We start from the raw sequence: 11,235 nt of genomic DNA, 5'->3' as shown, positions 1-11,235 counted from the left end.
GTCGATGTAGTCCCTTTCCCTTGCTTCGGAGTGTCGTATGTCGATGGCGAGGTTGTCGAGGCGCTCTCGCAAGGTAGATTGTGCGCCTTGCATTTGTCGTTGTAGATCGAAGATGGACATTTTGGTGATGTAGTTGTTCGCGCCGTCATTGTTGTCGAAGACCAGAGATGAAATGCCTTCCCTATCCATCACAAGACTCGAGCAAATATGAGTGGGAGAAAGAGAAGAACTATACCAAATGTACCTTGACCGATGTTGAAGATGGATCAATGATCACTCAATGTGTAACAAGGAAATAGCACAATTGGTACCAATTCTTGTCGGTTTCTCACACCTACACAAATAAGGCTTATGGTGGAGCTCGGTGAGGATAGTGGCACAAAAAATTTGATGCAAAATGTTAGCAAGAGTCAATAATGTTGAAAGAGATTCACAAATTCGCAAGTGAAACAAGTAGACCAATAGCAAAGAATGGCACACGGAAACACACACACGGATAGATAAATGGGGTCGTGCAACCAACGAATGGGCACAAAATGTGGAGTCCACGGAAAACGCTCGTGTTGCACAACTCAAGAGAGACGCTAGCACGATTGCTCTATAGGCGGATACGACACTTGTGCACAACCTATAAGATGCAAAGATATATCAACTTTCTATCCCAAGTATGCTATGTATGTATGGTTCCCGGTGTTTGATCCAAGATGATCGGATATGACAATCTTATGTGCAATGTGGTATGATGCTATGGCACTTGCTTACAAGCTCTTTGTTCACTCTTTTGCTTAAAAGCTTATTCTTTTTTTCTCTCCTTTTTTTTGTATGGCCACTTTGCGAATGCACAAACCAAGATAGCAATTGTGTATATGCGGGAACAATCTTGTGACACAAGAATGATATGATGATACCAATATGATATGGTATGTATGCAATGGGAGCTATGATCAGTAGTGTGCACAAGTAACGTTGCCAGCAATACTCAAATGGCTAGTCTCGATAGGCAAGTGACGCAAAATGGGCTAGGGGTTAACAATGCAATGGCAAGGGAATATACAATGGAGGGATACCACGATACCAAGATGATATGGAGGTTACCGTCGAGGGTTTCTCGTTTGTACGCCAAGGACGGATGATGATGAAGTGGTCAATGTCAATGATGACCTCACGGCGATGATGAGTTGCGGTGATCTTGATGGAGATACCAAGATGATGGAGACTCGTCCCTAAGTAGCCGAAACACCTTAGGAAACGAAAAAAAAAACCGCGAACTCAAAATCTCAAATGTCAAATGATGGTAGAGGGAATGCGGTGGCGGTTTTGCGGAAACTCGATGGGATTGCGGAAATGCAATGATGGGGTTTGAGACGCAATGCGGAAATGGAGGGTAAGGTGGTATACTATGCACAGTGTCGGAATTGGAAGCACGGTCCCTAAGTAGCCGAAACACCTTAGGAGACACAACTCACAACACAAACAAAATTGGGTTACGTTGGGTCGGCGGAAGTGTATTGTGGGTAAGCCTATGCGGAAGTTATGGTGGTGGTGGTGGTTGATGAAGAAGCAACCGTCCCTAAGTAGCCTAAACACCTTAGGAGACTCAAATCACAACTCAAACAACCTCAAATGCTATGGGGAACAAATTTGGTTAGGTTGCGGAAGGCTATGGTGGTTTTGCGGAAGTTATGGTGGAAGCCCTAAGCAAAGATGCCAAAGTTACAAAAATTTGATGGAGTCAAATGGTGATGGAACCTATCTATATGGATAGAGGATGTCAATAGCTACTCAACGAGCTAAAGAACGCGAAAATCAGACTCCGGATGTGAAAGTTACGGTCAAAACGGTGAAACGGGAAAAGCTGAAATGACACGGGCCGGACATCCGGGGGTTTGGCCGGATTTCCGGGACCTGATGTCCAGAACCGCGCGCGAAATTGCGCTCCAGGAGCCGGATGTCCAGGCCACGGGCCAGATGTCCGGGGCTACGGGCCAGATGTCCGGACTCCAAATCCGAGGATGAACTCGAGGAACTCGATTTTGGGGGGCGGAAATTGATGATTTTGGGGGCAAAATTGCGGAGATTTCGTGGATGGAAAGTGGGGAAAAGTGGGGGAAAGCTAGATCCACAAGTAACAAAGCAAATCCATGGATCAAATTCAACAAAACATCATTACGCCAACAAATCACAAAAAATTTTGGGGGCTATTTTTTGGTGGGGATTTTCGAATTTGGGACAAAATCAACAAAACTAGGCTAGAAAACACAACGGGGAGGCTCCAAATTTGTGATAAACCTAAGCTCTGATCCAAGATGATGTAGGGTGGGACCCTAGATGGCCGATCTTTCACGAAAGGAGCGGATCCCTGCGAAGAACGCGATGAACACGAGGGGAAACACGAGGGGAACACGAGAGAAATCACTCAACCAACAAGAATAGATCACACATGCGCTAGATCGATGAACACAAAGGTGAGATACAAGATCCAAGTCCAACAAAGGACGATACAAAGGGTAACTGGTTCTTCTCCGTAAGGAGGTCTTGATGGGGGTCCTCTCCGTGAGGAGGTCTTGAATCCAAGATGATCTTCTCCGTAGAGGGGCCGCGGTCTCTCTCGTGGAGTAGATCCGTAATGGATGAGCAAAGCTCTATCTCTAAATGAGCTAATCCTTAGCTAACCCTAACTAGGAGGAGGTGGGGGAGTATATGTAGTCTAAGGGACGAAGGGGTACATGGGCCTTGGCCCAGATGAGCTACACGCAGGCAGGGGGGCGGATGTCCGGGCGACGGGCCGGATGTCCGGGCCTTCCCGAGACGCCAGATGTCCGGGCTGGCAGGGTCCAGCTTCTGTGATGGGGCGCCGAATTTCCGGGAGCTGGGCCGGATGTCCAGTGGCTCGCGACGGGCCGGATGTCCGGGCTGACTTGGCCGAGTCTGGTGCTCTCTGGATAGCCGATGCCGGATTTCCGGGGCAGGGGCCGGATGTCCGGCTGGGGCCGGATGTCCGGGACATGTCCGGATGTCCAGCTGCTGGGGCAGCTGGCTCTTCTTCCTTCTCCTTCCTTCGCTCCCGCGCACACTTGGCCTTGGTCCTTGGGCTCTCCATGGTCTCCTCGGGTACCTGAGTATGCACAAAGTCCGCGCTTGAAGTAGCATCCATGTCTTACATGCGGAAAGGGAAGATTTGGAAAGGAGCGAATTCACCTTAGGTCCAATGGCGTAGGCTCGAGTGTACATGGGGATGATCGCCGGATGCTCCGCATCAACTAGGACTAGGACGGAGGCCGAATTGCTAGGTGAGCTCAAAACGTGCCTGGCGATCCTCCTGCGGGGTACTCCGGACTCGCTTGAAGGTGTCCGGGGTCTTTTTCGCCGAATTGGCGGTTTACCTAATAAGGCTGCTTTGCGCTTCTGCTGCGAGGGCCGCAGTGTGCTCCTCCGTGCGGAGCGAGCGCTCTATGTTTCCATTAACTGTTATAACCCCGCGTGGTCCTGGCATTTTGAGTTTGAGGTATGCATAATGCGGTACCGCATTGAATCTGGCAAACGAGGTTCGTCCGAGCAGTGCGTGATAGCCGCTGCGAAAGGGGACGATATCGAAGATTAACTCTTCGCTTTGAAAGTTGTCCGGAGATCCGAAGACCACTTCCAGTGTGATTAAGCCCGTGCAACAGGCCTCTACACCTGGGATTACACCTTTAAAGGTGGTTTTGGTGGGTTTGATCCTCGAGGGTCTATGCCCATTTTGCGCACTGTATCCTGATAGAGCAGGTTCAGGCTGCTGCCACCGTCCATAAGGACTCGAGTGACGTGAAATCCGTCAATGATGGGGTCAAGGACCAATGCGGCAGAGCCGCCATGACGGATACTAGTGGGGTGGTCCCTGCGATCGAAGGTTATCGGACAAGAGGACCATGGGTTGAACTTTGGGGCGACTGGCTCCATCGCGTAGACGTCCCTTAGTGCACGCTTCCGTTCCCTCTTGGGAATATGGGTTGCGTATATCATGTTCATCGTTTTCACTTGTGGAGGGAACCTCTTCTGTCCTCCTGTGTTCGGCGGCCGAGGCTCCTCCTCGTCGTTGCTATGCAGCCCCTTGTCCTTGTTTTCGGCATTCAACTTGCCGGCCTGCTTGAACACCCAGCATTCTTTGTTGGTGTGATTGGCTGGCTTATCGGGGGTGCCGTGAATTTGGCACGAGCGATCGAGTATGCGGTCCAAACTGGACGGGCCCGGATTGCTTCTTTTGAATGGCTTTTTCTGCTGACCGGATTTAGAGCCACTGAATCCGGCGTTGACTGCCATGTCTTCGGCGTTGTCGCTGTTGTTGCGGCGCTTGTGTCTGTTGCGACGTGGTCTGCCGTTAGTATCTTTGGCATCTGAATTGCCAGGATTTCTTGATGTGTTGTTGTTGCGAGCCAGCCAGCTGGCCTCGCCCGCGCAAAAGCGGGTCATGAGTGTCGTGAGGGCTGCCATGGACTTCGGCTTCTCTTGGCCGAGGTGTCGGGCGAGCCACTCGTCCCGGATGTTATGTTTAAATGCCGCTAAGGCCTCGGCATCCGGACAGTCGACAATTTGGTTCTTTTTAGTTAGGAACCGAGTCCAGAATTTCCTGGCCGACTCCCCTGGCTGTTGGGTTAGGTGGCTCAAGTCATCAGCATGTGGTGGTCGCACATAAGTGCCCTGGAAGTTGTCAAGGAATGCATCTTCCAAATTCTCCCAACTGCCAATGGAGTTTGCTGGCAGGCTATTCAGCCAATGCCGAGCTGGTCCTTTGAGTTTTAATGGGAGGTACTTGATGGCATGTAGATCGTCACCGCGGGCCATGTGGATGTGGAGGAGGAAATCCTCGATCCATACCGCGGGGTCTGTTGTGCCATCGTATGACTCGATGTTCACGGGTTTGAATCCTTCTGGGAATTCATGATCCATTACTTCATCGGTGAAGCATAGGGGGTGTGTGGCGCCTCTGTGCCGGGCTATGTCACGACGCAGTTCATACGAGTCTTGTCTGCTGTATTCGGCCCAGCCGGATTTGCTTTTAGTGTATTCGGCGTGATCATCATCGTCACGCGTTGGGGCACGACCCCGTGATCCGTAGATCGATCTTGTATGTCCTGCTTTGTTTTCCAATACGTCTCGCAGGTCCCGCGTGTTGCCCCGGGCCTTGGTATTTTTGTTTGAATGGCGGCGGGGTGCGGGCTGGACTTCGGGCTGATATGCCACTCTGTGTCGGCCACGAGGTGGCCGATCAGCCGCATCATACGCTGGTAATGTAGGTTTTAATGCTTCCTCCTCGAGTTGGGGTAGCAACCTGCGCTTTGGGTAACTCTTGGTTGGGCGTTCGAGTTCGTATTCCTCGGCCGCCAGGACCTGGGTCCATCTATCCGCTAGCAGGTCTTGATCAGCTCGAAGCTGTTGTTGCTTTTTCTTCAGGCTGTTTGCTGTGGCTATAAGCCGGCGCTTGAAGCGCTCCTGCTCGACGGGATCCTTAGGCACGATAAATTCTTCGTCGCCGAGGCTCACCTCGTCTTCGAAGAGAGGCATGTAATTGTCATCCTCTGATTCTCCGTCTGCTGCCTGTTCCAGAGGGCTAGCTTGTTCATCCTCCCACTCGAGGTCTGGCTGGAGGGGATTGTCGTCGTCTTCGGCACTATCCGGAGCGTTATTGTCTCTTGTGCCGGTATCGCTGCTTTTGCTGTGGCGGGACTTAGAGCGGCGTCGCTGACGTCGGTGCTTGGATTGCTTCTTGGAGGGATTATCCTCCGTTGTCTTATCGCCATTGCCTTCTTTAGGGGTGTCCACCATGTATATATCATATGATGAGGTGGCAGTCCAGCGCCCTGTGGGCGGTGGTTCCTGTTCGTCTCCTGCATCGTCGTCCATACCGTTGATGTCTTCGGAGCCGAAATCGAGCATGTCGGTTAAATCGTCGACAGTGGCTACTAAGTGGGTGGTGGGTGGGGAGCAAATTTCTTCGTCATCCGCATCCCGTTCTAGCCGGACATAGTTCGGCCAAGGGTCTCCTGACAAGGAGAGAGACCTCAATGAGTTTAGCACGTCGCCTAGTGGTGAGTGCTGAAAGATATCTGCAGAGGAGAACTCCATAATCGATGCCCAATCGGATTCGATAGGCACGGACGCAGGCGGCTCGGAGCCCGTGGCCGGGGACGAATCCAAGTGTCCGGCAACACGGGTCTCATAGGAAGTGAAGTCAGCATTCGGCTCTATCGCCGCTGAGTGCGCGGCCTTCGTGGCGGGGTCCATCCACCCGTCCTTGGACGGCGCAATCTGTTCCGGATTGAGGGCCGGAGTAGTTGCAGGTGTGATCTCCCGAACACTGTCCGACGGAAGAGCTAAGTCATGCTCGTAGTGACTGTGCGGCGTACCTGACATGGGCTCGAATCCGTCGAAGATCAAGTCTCCGCGGATGTCGGCAGTATAGTTTAAATTTCCAAACCTAACCTGACGGCCAGGGGCGTAGCTCTCGATCTGCTCCAGATGGCCAAGCGAGTTGGCTCGCAGTACGAAGCCGCCGAATACGAAGATCTGTCCGGGGAGGAAAACCTCACCCGGGGTCGCATCGTTGCCGGTGATCGAAGGAGCCATCAAGCCTTGTGGTGATGGCACAGTGGAACTCTCAATGAAAGCACCAATGTCGGTGTCAAAACCGGCGGATCTCGGGTAGGGGGTCCCGAACCGTGCGTCTAAGGCGGATGGTAACAGGAGGCGGGGGACACGATGTTTACCCAGGTTCGGGCCCTCTCAATGGAGGTAATACCCTACTTCCTGCTTGATTGATCTTGATGATATGAGTATTACAATAGTTGATCTACCACGAGATCGTAGAGGCTAAACCCTAGAAGCTAGCCTATGGTATGATTGTTGTTGTCCTACGGACTAAACCCTCCGGTTTATATAGACACAGGAGGGGGCTAGGGTTACACAGAGTCAGTTACAAGGGAGGAGATCTACATATCCGTATTGCCAAGCTTGCCTTCCATGCCAAGGAGAGTCCCATCCGGACACGGGACGAAGTCTTCAATCTTGTATCTTCATAGTCCAACAGTCCGGCCAAAGGATATAGTCCGGCTGTCCGAGGACCCCCTAATCCAGGACTCCCTCACCGCCGCCTCCTCGCGGGTGACCCTCCTTCACGCTACTCGGCCTCGCCTATCCAGGCAGGTAATCCACACCCGACCCCCATCTTCCTCCTCCTTCCACATCCCACATGCCTCGACTGCCGGCGCGAGCGCGACACCTTCCACCCAAATCACCGACCCCTCCACCAAATAAGCACCGGCCTAAGCCATGGTGCACGCAGTATAGCCAGGACCTTAAGGAGCATTTGGCAGCGAAGAAGCAAATCACGGCCGCACGCGCGGATGAGGTCGCGATGGCTGCCATTCATGCCGAACCCCGGATCTTGGAGGAGCACCTCGCCGTCGAGGCCACCGTTGACGCCTCGCGCGCCGATGCCGCGACGCGGTTGGCTGCTTTAAACGACAGTTCGTGGCGTTTTCTCGAGGCCACTGTCGGTGCCTTCGACAAAGACTACGAGGCGTTTTCTCAGCGTGCACGTGCTTACCTCATCTCGAGAGCCAGCAGGTTGGTGCCCGGAGCGGCTCAGGCAACTCACCACTACAACGAGGGCACCCACGATGCGGAGGCCTCGCCCTCTTCCATGTCCAAGGAGCCAATCGTCATCGATATCTCCGACAATGAGGAGTAGCTTGTCTTATTAGCTCACTATAAGGACCCATGTTCAGTTTGCTAGCTATAGCCTTTCCTTAACAAATTCTAGTGAATTGTGTTGTCTACTTTCACCATGCAATCTTCTGCTATAGTGTATATGTTATATATGTCTTGCAATGTGGTGTTCAATTAACTGCTTGGTTCAATTCTGCAAATGAGATGTTCAATTCTTCAGGGTGCAATATTTCCAAGTTGTTAAGCATGCTTGGTTTGGTTAACTGTCTGATCTTCTATTAGGAGTATGTTATATTATTCAATTGGTGTTTAGTTAACTGTTTGGTTCATTTTTTGTGGCTTGGTTCACTTGTTGTGGTGTTTAGTTAACTGCTTGGTTCAATTCTGCAATGCGATGTTCAATTGTTGTGGCTGCATTCTCTTATTGTATACCATGTGAGGAATAAATCGAATTTGGCTGTAATAAATACATGAGAAACAAATACAATTGCTATTTTTCAAGTTGTTAAGCATGCTTGGTTTGGTTAACTGTCTGATCTTCTATTAGGAGTATGTTATATTGTGCAATGTGGTGCTCAGTTAACGTTTGGTTCATTTGTTGTGGTGTTTAGTTAACTGCTTGGTTCAATTCTGCAATGCGATGTTCAATTGTTGTGGCTGCATTCTCTTATTGTATACTATGTGAGGAATAAATCGAATTTTGCTGCACTTAATACATGAGAAACATATACAAGTGTTATATTTCCTAGTTCTTAATAATGCTTGGTTTGGATAAATGGGTTTTCCATGTGGCTTGAATTAATCTGATGAATCTGCAATGTGCTTATTTTTCATCAACATATTTTACTGATAGCATGCGAACCCTTACTTAACCTGATGACTAACTACCTTATATGTGTTGCAAGGAAACAATGGGAAGCACTGAGGTTTACAAGATGGTACTAACTATTATACCTTGCCTTTTTTTATTCCTTTGCCTCGTTTCCAAAATAGAGAAGATATTTATGCACATCCTTGTTTTCAGGGTTCACTGATGATTACCTCTCAAACCACCTCTGTGGTCAGGAGGCGAGGAAAGTTTTCATACAACACCCACGGTTCAATATTGAAGTGTTCCTGAAGAGGTCGAAGGATGGACGGTCAATCATCCACAGGCACTGGCCTAAAGTTGCAAAGACCTTCAACATGAATGAAGGCTCAATATTCGCCTTCCGCTTCAGTAGTTTTCCAGATGAGATGCATCTCTCTATGTACCGTCTATGATGCTAATTTTGAAAGGTTCTAGATGTTGCATGTGAAACTTGCTACTGGTGCAGTTGTGTAATGGGGTAGCTGAGTGCTGAAGCTATATCATCTTGTACTTTGATGTATTTCAATTATGAAATTTTGCTTCCTTAATATGGAAATGGAATATATTATGTGCTTAATATGAATGTCAATTATATTAGTAAACGGATTATTAATAATAGGCCAATTAGCCCACCAATTGGCCAATTAGCCTGCTAATTGGGTTTTCTTATTGCAAACGGTTAATGAGAAAACACCGTGGGCGATGACCTAAGGCAACGCACATAGTTTCTAGGAATAAACCGTTTTGGATCAATGAACAATCACACACGACATTCTCTTCAAAACTGTTTGCGTTACGCCACCTTGCGCAAACGTTTTCCTTGTAGTGACTATGTGGGATGTATATACGAACGGAAACGTTTAGTGGTGACTGACTGTGTGGGATGTACTTATGACCAGAAATGATTTTGCCTGTATAATTGTATTTTTTAGCACTACTGTACGTATTTCTGTATTTGAGTGCTCGCCGGTCGCACACGACCTCATTTTGTCGAGCGTGTGTGCTAGGAGGGCATATCCACAATGGTTTCTGCATCGTGTGGGAAGGACCCCCCTGTCAACCACACTCACTTGGCGATGGTTCCAAATGCCGTCGCGGAAAGGCGTAAAAAAATTGTTTGTTTAGGACTGACGTGCACCAGTGAACAATGCAAACATAATAGCAATCTGCCAAAACAGTACAGTCTGTAAAGAATGCAAGAGTATCAATACTTATTCAACTCCAAACATTATGAAATTCTACCACACTGTAGAAAATTTATCATAGCTTATTATGCAAAAAGTTTCATCATTTTATCACATTCTGACTTTCCTCGGGAATTTTTGCAACATTGATAAACTTTCTGTTTTCAAACAGCAACATGTATAGTTGCAAGATAAGCATGGCAAAGGTTATCAATGCCACTTTAATTGAAATAAAAGATGCAAAACATTATTCTAAATAACATCAAGTAAATCCTAACAAAATAAATTAACGCTCCAAGCAAAACAGATATCATGTGACGAATGAAAACATAGCTCGAAGTGAGGTTACCGATAATGTTGGAGACGAAAGAGGGGATGCCTTCCGGGGCATCCCCAAGCTTAGTTGCTTGGATATTCCTTGAATATTAACTTGGGGTACCTTGGGAATCCCCAAGCTTAGGGTCTTGTCACTCCTTATTCTCCTCATATCGATATCTCACCCAAAACTTGAAAACTTCAATCACACAAAACTTAACGAAACTTCGTGAGATAGGTTAGTATGATAAAGAGCAAACCATTCCACTTTGGTCCTGCCAGAGACAAGATTCATAATTGTTCTCACACAATGCCTACTGTACCTCATCATTTCCACAATTTATATTGAGCAATATATGCCATAGAAACTAGAAAACAAGCAAACTATGCATTGAAAACAGAATCTGTCAAAAACAGAACAGTCTGTAATATTCTGGATAACTACCATACTTCTGCTACTCCAAAAATTATGAAAAAATAGGAACGCGTGAGCAGTTTGTATATTAAACTTCTTCAAAAATAATCAACTCAAAAGCACTCCTCTGTTAAAAACGAGACTTATTTTCGTGAGCGCAAAAGTTTCTGTTTTTCAGCAAGATAAAATCAACTATCACCCAACATGATCTCAAAGGCTTTACTTGGCACTTTATCGAAACAAAAGCTATAAAACATGATCAATACAGTATCATAATCATGTGAACACACAAAAACATTAGGTAAAAGTGTTGGGTTGTCTCACAACAAGCGCTTTTCTTTAATGCCTTTTAGCTAGGCATGATGAGTTCAATGATGCTCGCATAAAAGATAAAGAATTGAAACATGAAAAAGAGCATCATGAAGCATATGACTAGCACATTTAAGTCTAACCCACTTCCTATGCATAGGGATTTTGTGAGCAAACAACTTATGGGAACAAGAATCAACTAGCATAGGAAGGCAAAACATGCATAACTTCAAGATTTTCAACACATAGAGAGGAAACTTGATATTATTGCAATTCCTACAAGCATAAGTTCCTCCCTCGTAATAATTTTCAGTGGAATAATGAAGAAATTCAACAATATAACCAACACATAAAGCATTCTTTTCATGACCCACAAGCATAGAAATTTTACTACTCGAACATAAGCAAATTTATTCTCATGAATAGTAGTGGGAGCAAACTCAACAAAGTAACTATCA

The sequence above is a fragment of the Triticum aestivum genome, chromosome 4D (genome assembly GCF_018294505.1).
Source record: "Triticum aestivum cultivar Chinese Spring chromosome 4D, IWGSC CS RefSeq v2.1, whole genome shotgun sequence".
In the NCBI taxonomy this organism is placed as follows: Eukaryota; Viridiplantae; Streptophyta; class Magnoliopsida; order Poales; family Poaceae; genus Triticum; species Triticum aestivum.
This window is presented reverse-complemented; position numbering follows the sequence as displayed.